This window comes from Falco punctatus, assembly GCF_963210335.1.
Source record: "Falco punctatus genome assembly, chromosome: 13".
NCBI classification, from domain to species: Eukaryota; Metazoa; Chordata; class Aves; order Falconiformes; family Falconidae; genus Falco; species Falco punctatus.
Genome location: NC_137593.1, coordinates 22,405,740 through 22,429,970, shown reverse-complemented (window position 1 = coordinate 22,429,970; position 24,231 = coordinate 22,405,740). Strand labels below are relative to the sequence as shown.

Sequence of the window (24,231 nt, the reverse complement as noted above, 5' to 3'; positions counted from 1 at the left end):
GCTTTGGTCTTTTAATTGATGTATTTCCTTCTTCTGCCCCTACCTTCTGTACCTGAAAGCCAAAATGCCAAAACAGAACTGAAATCCTTGTGTTCAGAAGCCCACTGAGACCCGAGCAAAATAAAACTTATCTTCCTCATTTGCTCTGTCTGGTAGGATTGATGCTAAAGAGAGAGCAGGCACACTAAGCCTTCCAGTGTTGACTTCAAAGGTACTACACACTTCCCTCAGCACATCTCTGTCCCTAAGAGGTGTCAGTTAGAATTGTACAAATAATACTGTAGGGAATGGTGAATTGCCGTCAGTGGGTTTAGCTGTCCAAAGAAAGATGACTGACTTGACATTGGCTAATACAATGGGTGAAAAAAAACCTAGTAGAAATACCTTTCAGTTTTCTAAAAAACTCTGTCATCATAGCTTCCTGTCACTTCTCTGCCTACCTTTCCAAAACCAGCCATTGCATGAAGAGCAACAGTCTAACAATCTAGGTGGGGAGATGGTTAGACCTTGCAAGGTGAGGTTGCAATGCAAAAGGAGAGAAAAACTAAGAGGAGTTCCTGGGCAAGGAACTATAGAACATGACTTCAGTTGTGATGAACAGCAGAGCAGAAATAAGACATTCATCCTGAATACCATTGGAGTTTGGTGGAAGGGGTTGTCTCTAGTTAGAATTAACCATATAGTTATGAAATATATGTTACTGAAAGTGTGGGAATTTGAAGAGCTGAGAAATAGTATCATCATGAAATTAGAGCTCTGAGCTCTAATTGGCTGGGACAATTCTATTTCATCATAGCTTGACAGTAAAAGAAATACTTCATCTGCCTGCAAAATTGTAGAACTTTTCACACACAGGTCATCATTTCCCAGATCTGCTTCCATGTTGGTGCATTAGTCCTTGTTGAGGAGCAGTAAATGCAGTTGATAGCATGTATTTTGTGGCTTGGGATTCTTTCCTAGCAGTCCAATCTGTGTAGTTGTGGCCACTTGTATTCATAATAAAAAAATACCAGATGCAACTCAAATAAATATATCCTGTATGGTTGTGACCCCTTAAGTGTGTCTCAAAACAACAGGCTCTTCAGTCTAGAAGATATGCTCATTATATAAAACATCTTAATGTATGTGTCAAAGAATCATAAACCACATCTTGAAATGTCTTGTTGCAGATGCTAAACGTATTTATGAAATTTTTTAATCTATACAATTTATGCAGAGTGCTGAATTAAATTACTATATGCAATTAAAAAGGTGAAGTTGAAATTAAAATTATTTTTGAACCCATAAAAATCTACTGGATTTAAAAAAAAACCCACAACCACCAACCTTTTCTTTATGAAAATGTACAGTAAAATTTGACACACGGTAAAGTCCATAAAACCTAACTTTACATGTAGTGGAAATATGTTGTACAAAACCCTTTCCATGGCATAGTGGTATATTTCGTAAAAGCCATGTTGATTCGCACAGTCATTTATGAATTCAAGATTGTTAATATCCCTATGTTTTCCACATGATTGATTAAATGCATAATGGAAATAGATATGTTATTTTAAAATTTGACCTGTACATCTGTACATGTATAAAATCAGATTCATTTCTGTGGTCACTATGGCACTTTCTGTGAATTGGCCAATAAATACAGTTTTAGAATTTCACATAAAAGATAATGTTCTGTAATCTTTATTTCACCAATTATCAGGATGTTCTCATTTCCTGAACAATAACCCTTAAACACTAACACCTCTAGTGGAAAAGGTTAAATATCTGGGCAGTATCTGTCAGCTCTTTTGCTAATTCCTAGGGAGGAATGGGCCATCTGCCAAAAGTCTCAGTACGGTTTTAAAGCATCTATGTAACTTTTCATCTTTCTGCTGAGATTACAAAAAGGGAAGCACGGGAAAGGGAACCTTTTGAAGAGTTGTTGGTATTTACATTTAATACCCATCTATTTTCACCCTGCATTTTGGTCTGATAAAAGATTAAAGAGAAAGATGATTATACCATATATTACGCACATAAACTGTGAAATAGTACAAAGGAAAAAATCATAATTTTGCGTCACTGGCCAATGAATTATATTTGCACGTGACACGTGATCTCATCATGTGTAGCAATACACCACACTGCTTTGTGCCTTCTGCTGTGACTAGAGCTCCCTTCCTTGTTAACTCCTTAGACTTGATCTAGTTCTTTAATGAGATGTCACGCTGGTTACATAAGGTATGATGTAGAAGTCACAATAAAATTTCATCATATATATCTCATTAGCTACACTCAGTTAAATACCTAACATCAGCTGTCTAAGATGCAATTAAGCTATTCCAAATTTTTGGAAGGGTCTACTTCCCACTTCAGAAGTCTTAGTGAAAGGCAAAAGCCTACCATGAAAACCTTGATCACTTTCTCCAAACTTTGCTGGGTTGTACTGAACAGAACAAGTGCTGAAAGCAGCGTTAGACTTTGTAATCCTGATTTCAGTGGCTTAGCATCCCATGGCTGGCTGGAGTTTTGGAAAATCTCTCAGGGAAAATGTTGCCTGTATCCTAGATGCAAGGGACAACGATGCTGTTTTGTTATGGTTACAGGGTGGCATTACAAGCTTACAGATTTCAGGCCGAAGTCCCCATTCCCTGCATCTCCCATCCAGTGCAGCCTTAGCAATCTATTCCAGTTTGTTAGCCAGCTTTGGTGTACCACAGCAATGATACTGGGAGAGTGAACAACATACAATTTAGATACACAGAGCTGGAAGGGACCTTATGAAGCATCTCCTGTTCTGGCTACTTACTAAAAGATTAACCCCACCTGTCACACTCCTGGCAGATGGCTTTCACACCAATTCTAGAAGATCTAGATTAGAAATTACGATTTTTGTTAACAAATTCAAACAGGAAGAGTTTTACATTCTTCTGCAAGACAAAAATTACATGAGCTGAACAAGAAATGACAAAGACAAATATTCCTGTTACAGATAAACTGTAAGGCCCCTAACAGGCTGTTAAAATAGCATTAAAAAAAACCCAAACTGCCCCCAACACCAAGAACAGATAAATATTTTTCTATAAATGCTATTTCAATATATTATATAGAGTGGATAGAGTATATACTTTGAAAATACCTTTGCTATACAATTAAGATATAAATAAAAAATGTCTGCATATATGAAGGTCAAGTATAGGTAAAATATCATAAAAGTTAGCATACCTATCTATAAACATGCGCAATAGCCTAAAGGGCCTCTTACTAAACATGACCTTTTTCGGAGTCCAAATATGTGATTTGCTCATTCAGAGCAAATTAAATATGTATAAACAGATCACAGATATTAATTTTTAGCATCTTATTGACCTGTTGTTATTTAGTCTGAATAAAAAAAAAATTACATAAAAGGAGAAATATATATGAGTGTTTTTTCCAGTTTTGAAGATAGGCCTTAATTAGCCTATAAAATAACCTACACTTCGTCTTGTAATTGAGTACAATTTTTGAGTTTCCAAAAAGAATATAGCTATATTATTACAAAATTTAAACTGAATGCAGTCACTGTATTAGCCTAAGGGGGTTTTCCGGACAGTTTTTTCTGGCTTAGAGAAACCAAAAATCTAACCTGTATACCTTATTTATATTCCAGCCAGTCTGAAACATCTGTTACCAATCTGCTTTTGCTGACTAGCTGGAATCTTGCCCTACACCTGGGCTAGAATAACCCCCTGCAATGGTGCAGGCTATGGGCTCAAGGGGTAGAAAGCAGCTTTGTGGAAGAAGAGTTAGAGGGGGGAAGGTCAGGTGGACAAGGTGTAACATGAGTCAGCGGGGTATCCTTTTGTTGGTGGACACTTAACCTCATACTGGATGCATCAGGAAGAGCACACTATTATTATTATAAGTCAAGAAAAGTGATTATTCCTTGTATCTGGCATTAGTATGGCTGTGTCCAAAATTTTGCATCCCATTTTTGGTTCCCCAGTATACAGACACTAACAAACTGGATAATGCAACAGAGGGCCACCAGGACTGTAAGACAACTGGAGTACAAAACAAATGAGGAGAAGCTGAGAGCTGAATTTGCTCAGCCTGGAGGAAACCAAGGAAGGATCTAATTGCTGTTCTCAGGTACCTAATGGCCAGGCTTTTCTTGGAGACACAACCAAAAGGACAAGAGGCCACAGAAGAAAGTCACAGCCAAGGAAATCACAGTTAGATAGAAATTCACAATGGGGATGGTCAAACACTGGAACAGAGTGGTTGGGGAACCTCCATCCATGGAGACCGTCAAAACTTAACAGGCTGAGGCCCTGACCTGGCTTTACAGTTGGGTCTACTTTTGAAGCGGGCTCTGGTTTGAGGTGGGGGTGGTGGGGTTGGACCAGATGACCACTAAAGGTGAGTCCCAACCTAAGTGACTCTGATTCTGTGCTTGTGTTTACAAGGGTTACTGTGGTTACGTTACTAATTGCCTCATTCTTTTACTTTAAGCAGTATTGCCCCAGAGTTTTTGAGCTCTCCTGGTGCACGATTTCATTTTCAGTGCCAACAGCCCACAGGAGTGAGTTTTACAGTAGCCAGGGCTTCAGAAATCCCTCATACTCTAATTCACATAAACTTGACTTTAGTATAAAGTTGTACTTACTCTTTACTTAAGGAGAGCCAAGAAGTTGCATTTAAATAAACCTTTTTACACTCGTGAAGGGTTATTCCCTTTAGCATAACATGAGTAACTATGGTCATTTTTGCTTTTTAGCCATAAAACTTCCTGAGGATCTGATATATTACTTAGGAGTAGCTGTGCTGACTCGACCACCCAAGCAATGCTGAGCCCATTATCAGTTTGCATAGCTCCAAGGCCTGTTTTCTTAATAGAAAAAAAAAAAAAAAAAAAAAAAGTTCTTAAATCTAATTATCCTTTCCTCCTTAGAGAGTAATTTCTGCCCATCTTTCCTCCTCTCATCCTTCAGTGCAAGCTGGATTTATACTTTTGTGTGTCACTAGTTAAAAGTAAAAAATAAAAGAGGAAAGAAAGAAAATTGTATCACACATCAGTCCCAACCAGAGTAACAATTAACTCCTGGCGCACTCTCTTAATAAAAAATATAGTTCTACTATGCAACGACCTGAAAAGACATGGAAGTCACTGCAGGTTTTGACCATGCATTTCGTTTACAGCAATTCAAAGGGCTGTAACACTTACCAATAATTCAGGATGAGCTTTCAGAAGTCCTGACACTAGACCTAATGTATCACAATGAAGTTGCAGTGATTCAAAGAAACAAAAAAAACCCAATGAATTATAGGTAATTTAGAAAGAGCTAAAAATTTTCCACCCTATAATTTTCCTCCCTTTGTGACTATTTGTAAATAAATACAAGAAAACACTGTATGCAAGTAACCAAGGCATAACCTTCTCACACGTCATTTAAAGATTTCTTGAAAAACTTCTGAAAAATCAGTAGAAGCATGAGCTAGTGCATCTTTATAGTTTCTATAACTCTGAAAAAAAATATTTCTTATTATAGAACAGACAAAAAAATGTTACGTATTATTTTATGAGGAGAAATAATTTCTATTCATTAGTTCATTGTAATCATAATTCCAAGCCTTTGTTGCCCTTGCAGGTTCTCCAACAACCTCCATGATCTTCCTTCCTGGTTTTAGAAAACCTTCAACAAATCTTAGGGGTTTAGTCTGTCTAAAAAGGTAACTTAACCTAAGACTATGCTAAATATTCCCCAGTTTAGGAAGCTGAAATTCTCCACATTTCAGATGCACAAAACTTAACCAATTTTTTTCTTGGTTCCACACACAAAATAGGACGAAAAATTGGAAATTAAAAGTTAACTGATATAAATGGTCTTTTTGTTTATTTGCAAGTCATTACTTGTACTATGGCAATGTTTAAACATCAGTCCTCTACCACACTGAAAACATGAAACTAGAAACTGGTGCCAGCTCCAAGATCAAGTGCAAGGTAAGGTAGCAGCAGGTATTATAGAAAGCAACAGAAACTAGCATTTAACTCTTACGTGGCTTATATTGATGGATCACATACAAACAGTTCATAGATTTCAATGTTTTTTAAATGTTGTAGTTGGTCAAATGACATACTGTTTCACATATAAGATGCAAAAAATGTAAGCAGGGACAGATTTAGGACCAACAGATTTATATCTGCCTTCCTGTCGTGATGCAGATTATTCTGCAGAGTACAGCGGCCAACAAAAGGCTTAGCAGTCTAGAGGCTGTGATTTACAGCCATTCCAGTTGGAGTACAACAAATTCATGGAATGCAGACTAGCAGCAAAATCTAGAGTCTTTGAGGTTTGCTGCCTTCTACGCATGCACTCCCTGTGGCAGCCTTACTGAAACAATGGCCAAATATTTCCTCCCAGCTTCAGCAGTGCTACCTGACCAGATCAGCAGTACGCGGTCTGCCTGCCTCTTCTGTCACTCTCCCCAAGCAAGAAGTTACAGTCTGATGTTTTTCCTCAAAAGAAAGACCATGGACAGTTTTTAAATTTCCCTGGCTGCTTCTGCATGAAATGGGTTAGGGGAAAGCTCACCAAGAGAATCAAAGAGTGACTTCTAGCAGGGAAAACCTAGAAACAGAAAATTTTTCAGTGGGATTTGAGCAAATCCCACTGACTCCTCAATCAGAACTATCTACTAAAAAATAATAAAAAAAAAAAAGCAACAACAAAAAGGGATTTATAAACATATACAAATGAGAAAAAATGACTGCAGAAGTTCAGAGAGAAAAAGCAATTGTGTAACAGATTTTGGTAAAACAAAATTAACACTCAGCTGACTCCAAATTTCCCAAGACCTCACAAAATGCCATGTGCAGTAAAGTTAGTGGTGTTACAAAGATATGTTGACAGAGATGTGTACTAGACACAAAAATCACTAGAGACCTTGGAGTGAGGAAAACCAAGTATGTTTTGTGTTTTTAAATTACAGGGGTTTAAATATCTTCCTATTCTGACCTTTAAAAAAAAAAAAGAAAAAGTATTATTTTATAACTTCCTGGAATGCAATTGTGGATAAAAAGGAGAAAAAGGAGAAAAAATATTTGGGCTCATTATTGCAAATTTCATCCTTAAAACAGAAATATATCAGAAAACACAGAAATATAAAGTAAAATGCTTAGCATTTTAGCATTTAGCAAAAGAGTTCAACGTTCTGAGATAACTAAAAAGTTGTAAGCAGGGCTTTATTTTTAACCTTTTCTAGCTGTACTAACTGCTTTTTTCAAAGGCCTGGGTGCAGGCTGTAGCAATTCAGATGTAAAGGAAGGATTTTGCTTTTGTTGTCTTTCAATGTGGTGGTCACTGAAAAAAGCAAGCACTGCAGATCTTGTTTGTGAGGTTTATGTCTTCACACAAGATAGGCGGGAATGAGATGCTGAGAGTTTCAGACAGTTTTAGGGTGATGACTCAAACTGAGTTAAATGTCTCGAACAAGCAAAGTATTGTTCTGTTGAAGAGATAGTTGACTTAGTTTATGGAGAGGATTGATAGTACTGCTTATTTTACATACCTTCTTGTATCTTTTCCCTTACCGTAGTACCTGAGAGCTTTCTACGTTTCTTAACTGCAGTATTATTATGTCTCATTCCTTCAAGCAGATATTCATGACAAATCACCATCTCAGCTAGCTATACTATTAGCAACTCCAGCAAGAACCAAATACTCCATAAATCTGTAGATGAAATGTTTGGAAGAGCCTTCGGTAGTGAAATCCATAGTCTGCCTTTCTGCAGGTAAAAGAACCCCTCTGTTTTCTGAATTTTTCATCTGTTGTCACCCCTAAGTGAAAGTATTAAGCAAAATAGAAATAACCATTCTGTAGGGAATAAAAGTTTCAAAAATGTAATCCAAGAAAACATTTAGATCTGCATGCATGTCGCAAAATCACCTCTATACCTTCAATTTTGATTTAAAATGCCATTTAAAATGATGGCTGCTATCTTGCTATACCTGTGCATCTGCTTCACAGAGCCCTCCATGAAAAGGCATAGCACTACGTGACCATGTGGTGTGCTCACAATTTGCTTCTCACTTCAAATTGGAGGTGGTGAGGTCTTTCCTTGATCATATATGATCATTGAGGTGGGGAGGAAGAAATGGGATGTTTTCAGGCTTCTAGGAAATATTAAGTACACTAAAAATATTTTTCATAAATATCAAGCAACGACAAGTGACCTAGATTTTGAAGTGTCTTCTTCTGCAATACCATCCCCTACATATGTTTTCAACAAATGTTTCTGTTAATTTACAGTCCTAAAAGTCTGTGCCACCCTGCAGATGACTGCTGCCCTGACTGTTCCAGGATGCAGATAATTGTTTCAGAGTGCGTGTTCTTCTTTACTGAAACAGTCTGTCCACTGTTTCATGCAATTTGCATAAGGTTAGTTAGACAATTGCTGCTGTAGGGTGGCTCCTTATCAGGCTGCTCAGCTTTGCCTCATTGCTTTCCGTTGTCTGCCTGATGTTTAGCTGCCTGTTAAGGCCTGTTTAATAGGATATTATTAGGATATTTAATAGGATAATAATTAGGTTTTGAGGGTAGTCTTTTCTACTGCATGTTTTATAGACTACAGCATGGAGAACCCTTGGATCTAATCATATGAATGATACTACATGGAATGGATAACAGTAATAGTTACAAATGCTACCTGGAACATAGCATGGCAAAGCAGAGAGAGATGAGCCTCAAATATGCCAACCCAGACTCTATTTTCCTACCCTTTTTGCCTCACATCTTCATAAGAATCTTCATCCTCCTTTGCACTTTCCCCACCTATGAAAAGGAACTAAAAAAACTTTTCTAGTTAGCTTTTCTAATGTATGGTATGCTCACCCTAAGTCTATCCTGGTACAACTACTGCAGATCATAAATATTGTGTTGTAAGCAAATCTTCTTCTCCCACTGTTCCTTTGCAGACTGAATCTTTGACATCCAGCTGCTTAGAAGTGAAAGGCTATGTCCAGGGAAAGCAGATAATGGCAGTGGTGACAATCAAGTCTTAATGAAATTCATTATTAATACTGAAAATATTTTTTTCCTTAAATTCATGACAAATACATAAAAATATGGCAATCCCTGTATAGGATAAGTTTAATATAAAAAAATATTGATTATTTAAGACTACAGAAATCTCTGATTTTATAAACATTAGGACCAGACCTACAGTCGTCTAGGACACCTGTAGAAATTCATTAAATTGCTCTAGTCTTTCTGAATAATAACCTGAGTATTAATAAATAATTTCAGTCAATGAAATATATTTTTCATATAAAGAAGTACAGCAAGCCGCCTAAAATATTAATGAACTAGAAATACTTTCTATCATATTATTTATGTAATTAACCTTATGGTCCTAAATTCCACAATATATGCTGGAGGTCTCGGTTTTACACAAGCAAGAATAGAAAAGAATATAATTCTGGTGGAAGATGTCTTCTGATGTAACAAGTAGTGAGGTGCATGAATAACAGCAAGAGGAGTTCCAAAATGCACAATTCCCATAACTACTTCTTCTAGCACATTATGTTTTAAAAAGCAAAATTTATATGCTGATGACTGCTTTTACTCTGACAAGGTGATCCTCCTGCCAGACAAGGCCTTGTTCCAGTGAACAGTAGAATGTGAGAATTTTTTTTTTTTTTTAATTAGACCTATGATACTCCCAGAGACAGTTAAAACATAAGAACAAGAGCTTCTATCTAAGATTAAAAGAATATCTAAGAATAAAACTGTCAGCCATCAGCATTGCATTCCCATTGTACATAGATTTTGAAAACAACAATAACCATATAGCTACTGAGAGACTTGAATGTGGGAAAGTAGTGTAGAGATTTGTGATATTAGCATGAGCATAAGTTTGAGTTCAAAGGCTGTATCCCATTTGTTTCTCCAGTTTAATGGCAGCATTGTTGGTTTTATGTTTCTTTTCACAATAAATAAATGCCATTTGTCCCAAATAGCCACTTTCAGTCCCATTTAGAATAATAACTAAGACAGTTACTTCAGAGACTAGAGTATTGTTGCAGAATATTAGTCCTCTGCTGCTTAAGTAACTGCCAAGGCAAAGCTGAGGCATTTAGCCAAAGTAAATGTTGAGGCAAAGCCTATTAAAGCAGGAAGCATCAATTTTATTTATGCTGTATCAAAAGTCTAGAGTACACACAAGTTATTTTACTTGATTTTCAGTGAAGACACAGATATTTATTGTACTATTGTTGTAAATGCCTCCATTCTAAGTAGAATAATTATCACAGGGAAAATTAATCCTAACTACTATCTTCATTTAAGAGTGACAGAGCAAGAAATTAGCTAGGATTTTGAAATGTCTACTTATTCTGGAAGTGGTTGCATTTTGGGGCACTTCAATGTGGGCTGGCTTTCACTATACATTAATCACTCTCTGAAAATCATTTTCACTGTCATTTGACTGTCTCACCTAGAAGCATCAGCTTTATTCTCCAGCTGCTTCGGAAACCCTGTGTGATGCAAACCAATACCCACTAGACCCACCCAGGCACATACACTGACAGGCAACCTGTTCTTTCTTGGAAAGCCTACTAATATTCAAGGGGAAAAATAAGAATAAACAGTAAGACAGCCTCATCGTTGCCATCCCTCAGCTTGCAGCACTATGAGTAGTGGAGGAAAGTGCAGGACCAACGACCAGATTTTACAGATCCTCCAACCAGACCATCAGAGACAACAGTGGTGAATATGTGACTGAAATGTGGAGATGGATGAGGGACCGTTAAAGGAAGAAACAACACCTAAGTCGGTCAGAGTCTCGAGGGAGAAGAAGGAATAACTTACTGGAGTGCTGAGGAATAAGAATTGACTTTGTTTGGGACACTGGACATGACTATTAGTACAGGTTTAAAAACAATAATAGGTTAAAAAGAAGCTTTGCTAGTTGGCCTCTGTATTGAGAAACTCTCCAGTTTCTCAGGCCCTTGTGGAACCACAGAAGAAAATCAGTTTTAAATACAGGGGTTACTGTCTTCTTTCTTAACTATATTTGTGGAGATGAGGTTACATTAACTAATAATTTTTTAACATTTAAAATACAGTTATTCAGCATTCAGTCACAGTCCTCAGGTGTAACATTCAAGCCAACAGGTTTTGCTCACGTGCATAGTCAAAGAAAGCAACTGTGTGTTCAAATATACTGGGAGTATTTGCACTTGCACTGCAAATCTATATGTGGAGCAAGTGACGTGGCTGGTACATGTTAGCACAGCAACACTAACAAGGCATATATGACAACTAAGACTGCTTTGCATTTGTGACATTTAGAAACAGAAAAGCATTATGTTCATTACAGATTTTTTTTTTTTTTTTACCCCACTGATATTTTTCTTTTAAAAAAGTAATTATCAGTTTCCTTTAAAAAACCAGATTTTGACATTTCTAAAAGGTGATATTTTAACTGCAGTAACATTAGTAGAGTTGTGGTACGGGCATCAGTGGAGATGGTCACTGTTGCAAAATAATTTACAATCCAAGGAAGCATAAAATTTCTGATCAGACTACACCAGGAGATTCATGGCATAGCTAGAAATTTATATGAGATGTATAGATTCCTCAAGACTCCAAAACAATTGCTGCCTACTTCCTCTGTTAAAACACTACAGTTTAAAAGCTAAACCATTTTACTGTTGACCTGGTACTGTGTAGGTAACAGAGGTGTTAATGATACCTCACAGAATCGTTGACTCTGGAAGGGGCCACTGGAGGTCACTTTGACCAACCTGCCTTCCCAAGCAAGGTCACGTCCACCTAGGGCAGGCTTCCCAGGACCATGTTCAGATGGCTTTTGAGTATCTCCAAGGACATGGAACTCCACAACCTCTCTGGGCAGCAATGACCTTCACAGTAAAAAAGTGTTTCCTAATGTTCAGAGGGAACCTCCTGTGTTTCGGTTTCTGCTCATTGCCTCTTGTCCAATCACTAGGCACCAATGCAAAGAGCCAGGCTCCCTCTTCTTTATACCCTGCCTTCAGACACATTATACATTTGTACACATTAATGAGATCCCTCAAGAACCTCTGTGAATGACAGATATGCTGTTTCCCAAGTATCTAGATAACACCTTAATAGGTGCTCCTGTTTTCTTTACAGCTTGGATAAGCAAGATTCTGGACTTCTGGACTTTAAAAACCAGAAGAATCCAAACTAGGCACTGTATCAGCTGGGGTTATCAGGTTCTGCTTACTGACATCAGTAGAATTTTTGTTTATTTATATACTGTTCTTCCCTTCTCCCATACTTCTCAGGGAATATCTAGCCTTAAACGAAGGTTCTCATTCAGTCAACAAGGAAAGATCAATAACTATATGTAACAATACATGTGCTGCTGGTGTAATGTGCTTTATATATTGGTTATGCGGTTAACTGTAAAGTATTTTGAGTTTTCTGATACAGAGGATGATCTTGGAACATAAGCCACTCATTAGCCTCTCTGACTTGACAAGTACAATCAACTCAGATTACCTATTAGCAGTTTATTTGTGAATAAACAGCACCATAGGTGAAGCAGCTCCCAAGATAGCTTGATGCAAAGGCAGCTGAATTGGAAAGGGCTTAGCACCTCAGGTGCACTGCCAAATAAATGAGGGTGCACTAACTACCTGGTCTGCCAGGAAGCAGAGCAGATGTGTTCGCAGAGCACGGAATTCAGGCTAGTCAAGGCTGCTGGGCATGAGCTGGTTTAAGTATAAATCCAGGCTGGGTATCTCTGTACAATGATCCACACATTCATCTTGTGTTTTGCACAGCTTATTAGCTCAGACTCAGTGCTACCTGTAGTAAATGAGGATCAGCTCCACTCAGTCCTTGAGGTGTTTTTCATTACCCTCTCTGGGTTTGCGTTGCTCTCCCAACCAATACTAAAAGCCACTGGAGTGGAGTATCCAAGATAGCAAAGCCCCTCGATTATCCTCAAAAACGGAGAACTGGCTACTAAAAACATTCTCCTAGCTTTTCAAAGCTGGCAGGCTGGCCTCGTAACACTCACTGGAACTTTTTCTTCCATATTCTGTAGTGTGCTTCTCTGAAAGTATTTGTGCATTGTGCCTCACTGATACTGTTGTTGAAACATCCTTTGGCTTTTGTAATGGAATTTTCTTATCCAGAAACAGGCTTCTGCTTACATGGGCAGTGATTCACGGGCAGTGTCATGAGGAACTGAATTGAAATCTCTGGAGTGCATCACAACTGGGCTTTGCCAGTCTTTGCTACTTGAGCCATTGTCAGACTGTGTGTCGAGCTGAAATTTCTATTATGCTATCTAGATTTAATAGCTGCTATTAATACAACTTAGGCTTCATTAAGCATGAATTCGAAGTGAACCAGGCTCTGAAACCCTGGTTCAATAAACTTCTGAAGGACAAATGGAACAACTATTTTTATTCTTAGAAGTGTCAGCAAGATGAAGAAGAACATTTGTTTCCACTGTACATCCACCTCAGAACCAGGTGGGTTTTAGAATGACAATTCCTTCACAGATTAAAGATTTTTATTTTTTTCCTTTAAATAAAACATACCTTTTTCCAGGTTTACACAAAAGGACAGTGAATACTGTAGTGAAATACACACTTATTCTCAAAATCCAACTTTTTTACAAGCCTGTATTATAAAACATGCTAGTTAAAAGGGAAGGTCCTTCTAACTTGCCTCGCACTTCCAGGTGCAACTGAATGGGCCTGCTTTAATCATCTGCCCATTGCCAAATATGCCATCCCCTCCTGCAATCATATTAAGATGCGTGTTGTCAGGCAGACATCCCAAAAAAGATTTGTGCTACATACTGCACAACAGGCACACACCTGTAAGCAGCTGTGCTGCATCACTCTCCGGCCACGTGGATACACAGCCGTGACCCACTGAGCAGATTGTACATTGGGCTGTTCTTTCATTTCAATCAGTACAGATTTCTCACGTATTTTCTAACGTATATTCTCATAGCAAAGGCTACAAATTGACGCAGAATCACGTTACAGATGGAGAGGCAGCCCTGGATCATCAGGTCCTCAATAGTGATTAGTATTCTACAACAGAGAGGAAGTTTTGCTGTAACTGAAAGCAGCAGTGTGCACTCACCTCAGGGTAACGTTCATAGAAGACCCAGTGAAAAGCGTGGGCCTTGGTTTTGGCTTCATGTATCTGCCCTTGTTCCAAAGCATGTCCAGACTGGGGTTAGGTTTATGCCTCTAAGAGTATGAGCACTACACTAACAAGCTGCCACTCTGGAATTTATCACGGAATAGCTAGTTACCTTGAAGTAATTTATGTCTGAGCTCATGTGTGCAGTGGAATAAGTGGAACACTCCCCCTCAGTCTCACCACGGTTAGGCAAGGTTAGGCAGAGCATACAAAGGAAAAGGTATTAGTGTGAAAAAGTGGCAGTTTACAGAAAGAGAGAGGTCCTAGTGTCAATGAGGCAGGATACTAAGGGAGTGGAGGGAGAGAGAGAAACTGGTTAAAAGAAGGATATGAAGGTAGGGTCTGTGAGGTAAGTGACATATGGATTGGGTGCATAAGTATGGTAATTAGTGCTGTGCAGTGCCAGGCTCTGATTGATGTTGCCTGTTAGGGTTGGCAGGCACCAGACACTTAAAACATTCATTTTGTCCAACTCTAGTTTACAGTGGTTGTGATTGACTTTTAAGGATTTACATGAAGAGGGTATTCAAATGCCAGTTCTGCTTCCAGTTACTCAGTTTTCACAAATGTGAGAAAACCAGTGAGTGTTCTTTGAGTTACATCTAACTTTCTCTTTTTGCAAGCCAAGGAAAGGTTTATGTTCTACTTTAATGGAATACTTAACTCAAAGCATTCCTACCTTTTTGTTTTTGTAGAGGGATTGCTGACCCTGAGTGGCTCAAAGATCGGTATCTCCTGACATACTCTGTAGGTATATAGCTTCCAAACAGCTTCATTATTGCGTACCACATTCTAGCACCTCAGACTAATTTTGTCTTCCTTCTATGATACATTTGTTATCATCATGCCTACTTGAGTTCTTCATTTCTCATTAGACAAATGTCACCTGTCTCTCCAGTCATGTTCCTTGGCTACATAAATACTTTAAGAAGACATAGCCTATTTTGCTCATTGTACAGCAGTGAGGCAGGTGGCCCAGGAATATTTCAAGTCTCAATTGTCTGTATCTTGTAACGGTAGTATGTTACTTCTTCCAGAAGTCCCTCATTCTACTAAGTCTTCCATTCAGCTTGTCCTTTGTAAGGCCTCCAATGTTAACTCCACAGTTCCCTAAGCTTTCCAGATAAGTGATATGAAGCAGAATGTGATTATCTAGGGTGCCTAAGGTCCCAGTTACTCTGTGGAAAAGCTTGACAGAGGTCCCCTAATAGTGTATTTTATCCACATCAGGCTGTATCAATTACAGGTTTTACAAGAAACATGGAAATCATCCTTAACATTCAGCAAAGAGAAGTAATAAGCTGCAAATATTAAAAGTTCTATACAATGGAAAGGAATATAACTAGTTGGGAAAAATGTGCAGAAATGATGGTAGAAAAGAAAGTGACCCTTCTGGACAGACTGCTTCAGGAAAGCCCCCTTTCTCCTCCCCAAGGAGCTACTGCTACTTGAATATCTCCTTCCAGCTATTGAATTTCCAGACAAGGACTATTAACCATCTAATCCTTTTACCCTAGAAAACTTTTGTATCATGAAATGCACAGAATGTGAAATGGCTAGACATAGCACAGGGACGTCTTTCTGTGTAGTTTAAAACCAAAATATTCTTTAAAACATAGCTATTCGTCTTACTGGGTCTGGGCTCCACTCTACCCACTGAAACTATTTTAGAACAAGTTGCTGCCATTAACTATCATTCAGGTTCTTGTGTGCCAGCCCAAACAGTTTTGCTGCATGATGTGGCCATGGAAGTAATCCTGGACTCAGCTCTCTGGCTGTTACATGGCACAACACGGCGCTGCGGTGAGCTACTTCAACTAGCCTGACCAAGTCAAGTTGCCTACACAGAACTTACGTCACAGGGTTAATTGCAGATGTCTGTTATATGTGCACAGATTTGCAAAATTCCGAGAACAGGCAGAGGGCACAAGTGTTATATCAGACACCTAAGTGGGATGACTACGAACAATTTTTGGGATATGCTAGAAGTTCTTAGCAATTTAAGAAAAACTGTAGCTCATTGCCATCTTAGCTATGGCCCAGGCAATTTTTTCTGTACAGAATAGTAGAGAGGATTTTTCAAGTATAGACACAAAGGGGATTTTTGAAGGAACGAAGATTTTGAATGTATATGGCTCTTTTCCATCAAGCTTTGGTTAGCTCATGTGAAAATACTCAATTCTCAAATGTACCACAAAAGAAATGAGTAACTGTCCTAAAGAATATGGTCGTATTGAACAAACCTGCAGAAATTAATTCCTCTGGGAAATTTTTTACAGATTTTAAAACCAGCCTCTGAGATTTGCTAGCAGAGATATAATTATTCATGATCTTCTGAAGGATGATTAAAATAAAAATCTACAAAAAAAAAAGAGCAATTGCTCTTTATTATATACAGTAGCTTTTTGGAACAAATTCAATAGAATCCTCTTGGTTTTATTCTTAATTGCTTCCATAGGATGCTGCCATAAGGGAAACTTTTGAGCAAAATTCCACTGAGATGTTTTCATCAAGTTTGTGTAAGTCTGATCATGCATCATTACTGAAAGCCTGTTATATTTCTAGCCCTAAGTCTAACATAAGGCCTTTTACTTTGACATTTCTTATGTTAAGCCTCAGATTCAGAAAAGACCACAAGCAGCTCATAGGCACATTATGTATGGTATTTCATAAGCTACTTGTGCTTGAAGTAAGAGAATATGTGACAAACATCCTGTGATTTATAAGTGAAAGAATGAAATCATGAGAGAAACAAATTTACAAGCAAAGAGTATCCTTATTAAGTCAACAGTGCTCTCATCACTTCCATAGCTCACACTCATATTTTTTATGCATTGCTTGGAACCACTTATTTTGAGAGGAAAAATGGCACCTTGCAGACACTTCCACTTTATTACTAAGTGCCAAGATAAGTATTTTTCCTTCCTACTTACACCTGGTCTGAAAGTTAAATAATTATCTTTTTTTACCCATTTTCACCTGATAACCAAACATTAAGATTGGTCAGTAGTTACCTGAAGAAACTGCAGCTAATCCAAATTGTTTAATTCACATGGGAGACACTCTCACAGTAAGCAGATCCCTAACACTTGGTACAGGTCTATAAAAGGACAGGACTTGCCTAAAAGGATTCCAAAATTCTGGATCTACACAAAATATCCAGGAATCCCAGCTGCCAGCTACATTATTTCCTTGTAAGTTCTGGTACAGAGTTTCTGCCATTTCTGCCAAGAAAGAAATGGAGGTATGAAGCTACATTTCATAGGTCAACAATACAGTTTGTTGATGAAGATCGAGACAAATCTGCAAATAATCATTCCCAAGGTACCCAATTCCTTCTGCTTTCTTTAGGGTTCTAAAGCCTTCATAAAATTGGTGATTAATATTCTGCAGAAGTCCTTTCTTGGGGTTAAGCCGTATCATCCAAAGTGACAGAACAACCAGCAAGTTGCCACTCATCTTCAGAGTAAAATAATCAGAATGCTTACTGCTAATAACATGCACATGGACATGTTAATATGCCTTAGCTGACAGATGATAATTTTTAAGCCGTGGTAATTGAATTGCCTGTTCAGACCCTAATGCTGATATAAATATGTGTTTCAGATTGTAAGGAGAAGGAGCAAACAAATGCACACCATGAACACCCCCAAACAGATGTTCTCATTGACAAACTGGCTTGATCAGGAGTAGTCTTTCAATTCCAACGGCACAACGTAACGTGATGATGTCATTAGCAGAGTAAAGAAACTTAAACAACATACACTGAAGCAAAATAAACAGGAGGTTAATATAGGTTTGAGCATGTTTACCTGAAGGACACCAGCAATGTGAGAACATCACTCTTTAGCTGCCAATACAAAATTGGTTCAAAAGGACAGAGAATCAGGACCAGTACCTGAATGTGATCACTGCCCACACAGACCACTAAAACTTCATGTTACGTTTACATGGCCCTACCAATAAAAGACACAGAATAGCATACTTGACTCTCCCCTTCCCACCACCTCAAAAATAAAGCACTGTTGGTAATCCAGGAGGAAAAGCATAAGAAAAAAATGCCTTGCAAGTCTTGTCATTTTGTTTACTGCATGACTAAAAAAAAATAAAATAAAAAAATAAAAAAAAAACCAGAAAAAAAGGAAGAATTACTGTATCACAGTATCACACTATAAAGTTTCAATAAAACAGTGCAGAGGAGGATATGAGCATCTTTATTCTGTATTTGAACTTGATTTTTCTAATCTCTAAGGCTCTACTAAAAGATTTTCTAATAGGAAAAGTTTTGTTCTCTTGGGTAGGAATTTTCAATTGCTATGATTTTTCTCTCACTACCCTCAAGGATAATTATCTTCTCTAGCTACTGATACAATGTCTGCTTTGAATCTTCCACTGCTTTGACCAAGGAGTTTAATTTAATAGAAAAAGATTAATCTTCCCTTCCAGGGAGTTTCAATAATGTTTTAATTTCATTTGTCTAGGAGCTGATCAAGTCCAGCACTTCTATAGAATATCTCTTTCCAGTAGCTGTCACAAAGATCAGCCTGTTGGAAATTATACCCTGACCTGTTTTTGTAGTGTGGGATAGAGGGCTGTGCAGACTGCAACTGATAGAAACCTGCAGGCAGGAGAAAATTGTGGCAAGCATAGTGTTGCTATGAGGTCATAAAACATGAATAGCCTATGTGAAGCTGATGTTGTAGACCCTTTCTATTTTTCCTGGTCAATCCTGTGATGGCTGTAGCATGATGTTTCTTTTTGCTTTCACAGAGGAAAAGCTAGTGCCAGTGGTGATTCCATGGATGAGATTTCCAAAGACATGGGAAAGCTCAAAAACTAATTGAACGAATCATAAATGCAAAAACAACCATCAAGATCCACTAAGTAGAAAGATACTGTCTCCAGTTCAGGAATTCTTAGGTTTGCATATTTCTGCAGACCGGAAGAGTATTCAGATGAAATCATACATTTGCATTGTTCTTATATTCTTACCTAGGCCTATGGAGTTGGCTAACGTCTGAGACAGAATACACACCTAACTGGACCATGCATTCACAGCACGTGACAAATCTTGATGATCATACGTGAACATTTATTTGAATACTCATTTCTCACTTACTTTGACAATAGCATTAAGAATTTAGCTCAGGAAGGAAAGAAGTCTGCTGGAATCATCACCCCAACCATGGAGCTCAAAGAGAATCTAGCCTTCCTTTGTTCCCCATCCCCTGCTTTGCCCACAGGTTTCTACTGCAGACTGAACCCTGTCTGGCACCCAGAGCAGGTGCTGGATTTCTATGGATCAGGTTAATTTTAAACCAGTTGTTCACTACCATAGTTAAGCAAATTTGAATGATTTTAGAAATGAAATTATTTTGATTTTCTGAAGAGTCTCGGTACATAACATCCAATTAAACACCACAGTTGAACTCCTGAGCCAGGACACCCTAGGGATTTGGAACATCAAGGATGTTTGCATGACTGTTACGGAGTTTTCTTTTCTCCTTTTCGCTATAACTGTATTTTCCTAATGCCTAAATTACATATATCTGTGCTTTATTCAAATAATCCAAACTTTTTTTCACCATAGGCTGGATGATAAAGACCTGATCACAGACCTAATGAAAATGATTAAGTGGTGACTTTTAAAACCACTTAGGGATGTAGATTAGCACCTAGTGAGACTTTCAATAGCATCTAGGAGGCTAATTCCAAAAAGGATCCATCTGTTAAAACAACTTTACAAATTTGGCCCATAAAAATTGTCCATTGACTTTAATGAACCGAGACTGGTATCTTTAAAAGGATGAAGGAAGAAAATTCACTGTATAGCAAGACAACTAATAAAATATTACAATTATAGCTACATATTAGTACCTGAACTGCTTGAAAATCCATGTTCCTTTTCTACTCATTAATTTCTTCTGAGCTCCATTCTTTTTATTTTGCTTCAGTCTCCCTAACTGGTTTTGAAAACTTCCAGCCTAAAGCAGGCAGGCATTCTCTGCAGGGACTCCTTTTACAAGAAGCCTTGATCATCTCTTGATGACATGTAGTGTAATTAGCAAATCAGGTAAGGGTGGGCAAGGCAGCAGGGGCAAAACCCATTAAAAGCAACCAGTACTTGATTAATTTTCTTGGGAAAAGAAGATTTCACTTTAATATTGGGTTTTGTTTTTTTCTTTTCCACAAAGAGTCTGCTTTATCAGAAATCTGGTGCCCTGAACCATTAATTAATTAAACTTATGGCTTCAACCAGCTCTCAAAGTAACATGCTTAATTGCATCCTGGCTGAAGGAAAACTCCCTAACAATTTTGTACCTCCTTGACTTTCAGCTATTTAACTGTCTTAAAATCAGGAAATTTGGAATCTGATTGTGTAATACCAGAATTGTTAGGATTATTTTTACTACCAATATTAATGCATTATGCACTACAGGCTATTTATTTGATGTTATTTTAGAAATTAATTTAGGATTTAAGCTGTTTGTACTGAAAATCTTTTCCACTGCGCCCCTTTGTTCTAGTCTATAAGTACTAGCAGGACTGTTCTGTAGTGCTGTCACTGCAACTATTCCTGACAAAAGCATTTTACCCCTGCAGTCTCTAAAGTGAATGCAGTCAAATGGTCTTAATACCATCTCCTTTGCTTCATTTCTGTCCTGTAGAACAGCCTTTCAGGCGGCCAGTTTTAGAAAGCACATGGGAGTTTCTTTTGGCCCAAAGGATTCAAGGGTGTTACTGAACTCCTCCAGAGAACCCTCACTAGGAGAACAGCTCAATAGAGACAGCAGGAGCATCTAAGGCTTCAAACTACTTCACAAGGACTAGAAAAGCGGAAGATGGAGGACAATATAAAGAGAAAATGCAGCTATTTTTATCTTCCTTTTAAGGTACTGCAGCAGTGGAAAAAGTCCAAATTCAAAGATCTGCCCATAGTTAGTTTCCTGGAATCTTTCTATTCCAATTTTCTCTGGTGCCAGAAAAAGAATAGGAACAGGTAGACCTGTACAACTGTAAATTCATAACTGGCAAGCGGAACTCAGTATTTAAAATGTATTTATTACAAACAGAATTGCCAGTTATCCTTTTATCAATGCAAAAATGTAAAATCCTACTACCTAAAGCTGGTGCTGTACAATTGCAAGTGCGTAAGGACTTTGCTGCAAATATTCATCTCAGCTTTTAAATGAGCTCTCTTCTGGTCTTTTTGCAGCCTACTTTTGTATTCAAAATAGGATTTCCCTGAAGTCAAACAGATTAAAATGTCACTGGTATCAATGATCCTAAGTTTAAACTTGTACATGCATAAATTTGCCCTAGAAATGCATTCATCCAACCAAGTAAAAGTGCCATATATGTTCTCAAGAAAAAACAACAACAACAACAAAAAACCTAAACCAAAAAAAAAACCAACCCAAACACCCACAACCAAAAAACCAACCAAAAACAACAGGAGAAAAAAACAGCTTCAGTGTAGAGATTGCTTATAAGCAGTCCAGGTAAAGGAGAAGGGCAGAACTCTAAACCCTTCAGACTAAAAGTGCTTAACAAAATCATGAAACAAGCAGAATTAGGGGAACTGAGGTTACTGAAAGGTATCTTTTATGCATAGTAGAAGAGGCTATGTATACTTTGAAGATTACTTTAACACATTACTCCCTAAAGCTTATTCACAATATGCTTATGTGTTTTCTTGTGTGGCTGCTTTGGATGACCAATGATCTCTCAGGAAGATTTTAACAAGGGTTGACACCAGTGGTTAATTAATTACTCCTGACATTTTACACCATGCTGTCAGCTGTCATGCATGAAGACAAACCTACTTTTTTTTTTTCTACTAGACAATGACAAACCCCTGTACAATTAGTTCTACATAACTGTATTTAAAAGAGCTGTCAAAGCAAGCCAGCTCACTAGCAATTCCATCTCCAGGAGTCATGTTTTTATTCTTTGTATACAATGAAGAACAAAACCTCAACAATATAAAATAACACAAATTAAGTATAATCAGTATTTCTCATGCAACAAATTACTGCACGAACACAAAGTAGTTTAGCAAAAACATCCATTTGCAATGGATGGATGAATAAGATCCGTCTTAAAAAAAAACAGGAAATGCTGATATTGCCTATATCCAAGAGCAGAAAACTATAAACCTTATGTAGAACAAGACCAGACTCTGCAGCATGTGTGGACCAGATAAGAACAGAAATAGAAAAGCCTTCATCTACAGAGCAGCAGTTTAACTCACACTTCTGTCTGCTTGTGCACTGGGAAAGAGATGTGCTCCAGCCAGGGACACTGTTCTATTCCAAAGCTATTAGAATTGTTAGCTGTTAGTCTCATTAATCAGGCTCCTGAGTAAGCATGAGGGGTGCCTGTTAACTTACATGTTCCTTTGAGCAGGGACCTGGCTCACATCCTTCTCTCTTGGAGCACAGATCTATAGAAGATCGTCTCATGCATCTGACTAAGAGCACAGGCAGAGCTAATCGTCTCATGTGTCCAACTACACAGACATGCCTCGTCAGAGCGCTGAAGAGATCCAGGTTATAGCCTTTAATGCCAGAGGTTTTGATCATTGTGATCTGAAGAAAGAGCATGGGAATTTACATAGACATAAAGTCTGTAGCATCAACAGTGCAGCAGCTGTCAGGTGAAACTTAAGGAGATAGGAAATGGGGCAAAGCTGAAATGATCATGGATCAAAGGGAATTTCAGGTGTTCTGTGTCCGACAGGGTAAGCTGCAGCCATTTTCGGCTGGCTTAACTGCTCCTGTGTCCTTGGAACAAGAAAGCTGATGCTCCTTACCGGAAGCGAACAGGGCTTCTGGAACAAGCTGCATGCTGTCTGCTCTCTGAACATTTCATCCTCTTTTTTCACTGTGAGGGAACAGACATGGAGGGGGCTCCTCTATACTGCAATGCTGTTTTGTATATGTTCCATGCCAGAAAACTGAAGGAACAGCAGGCCAACAGAGATCTTTAAAGAAACAGAAAAGAAGAAGATGGAAGAAAGAGATTTGGCGGGCTAAGCCAGCAGAAACAAAACTACATTTCCTTTTTTCTCCCAGACTCGAGCTGCTAAAAAGCAAAGGCAATGTTTCACTGATTTCTTATTTCCCCAGAGACGGGGAGCTGAAATTGTCAAAGAAAAAAGCAAATAAAAATTACGTCTGCACATGACAACTATTGCTGAAAAAAGCAATAATAAAAAAAGAATGGGTTTTGTATATATTTGTTCATTTCTATTAGAACACAAGATGTTTGTTTGTTATAAAGTTACATTCTGCTCCATGTAACAGATGCATAAAGCTAGAATAACCCTGTTTGCATCAGACCAAAACCAATAATAATGTCCTACAAAATTAATTTCAAGCTTCTTAGGAAAACAAGTCACTTTTTAATAAGTATGTCACGGCATTAGTAATTTGTTATCATTTTAATAAAAAATTAGTTTTGAAAATCATGTGTATATTTGAAGAAAGAGAATGGGCTCATTTTTTGAATGTCATTTGCAAGAATAACTTCATGCAGCTCTTTATAGGATATGCTTTTCAGTTACTATGCATATTTTTTACCTTTTACTGCTATAACAACATAGTATTACTTTTAACTACAGCAGCAACTGATATTTTCCAGTCAATTTGCTCTGACTTACTACATGTAGATTTGATTTGCTTTTCCTCTGAAGGAAAAAAAATAATTAAAAGCAGCTTGGAATATACTAGAGTAATAGTGTGAACAAAATAGTAACAGAAAAAAAGTATTTTGGTGAAGCTGTAACATGCCTTTATTTATGGAAATAAAAATCTTATCTGCCCAAACAAATAGCATTTCTCCTGTCAACAAGCCATAAAAATAGCAAACAAACCCAAAAGATAATGAAATATGGTAGAGTGCGCCTTCCGCATGCTGAAGTGAAAAGAAACTTGGACATTTTAAAGACATATTTGCATTGTGTGTATTATTGTTACGCGTTACAACTAACCAAGTGGCATCTCAGTATTTTCACTAGCACCAGAACCCTATTAAAGACTG

General features: G+C 37.8%; 2 protein-coding genes across 3 annotated transcripts in view; one reads left to right on the top strand and one right to left on the bottom strand.

Annotated features, from left to right (window-relative positions):
* Positions 1-24,231, bottom strand: part of SPSB4 (splA/ryanodine receptor domain and SOCS box containing 4) — a 344,833-nt gene that overhangs the window by 8,089 nt on the left and 312,513 nt on the right. The window lies entirely within an intron of this gene.
* The window catches only part of LOC308072856 (tripartite motif-containing protein 42-like), a 58,468-nt gene continuing 43,109 nt past the window's right edge, over positions 8,873-24,231 (top strand). Inside the window, 1 exon segment of the mRNA XM_080410336.1 lies at positions 8,873-24,231. This exon segment is cut by the window's right edge and continues 22,015 nt beyond it. The gene's annotated coding sequence lies outside the window, so the exon portion shown is untranslated.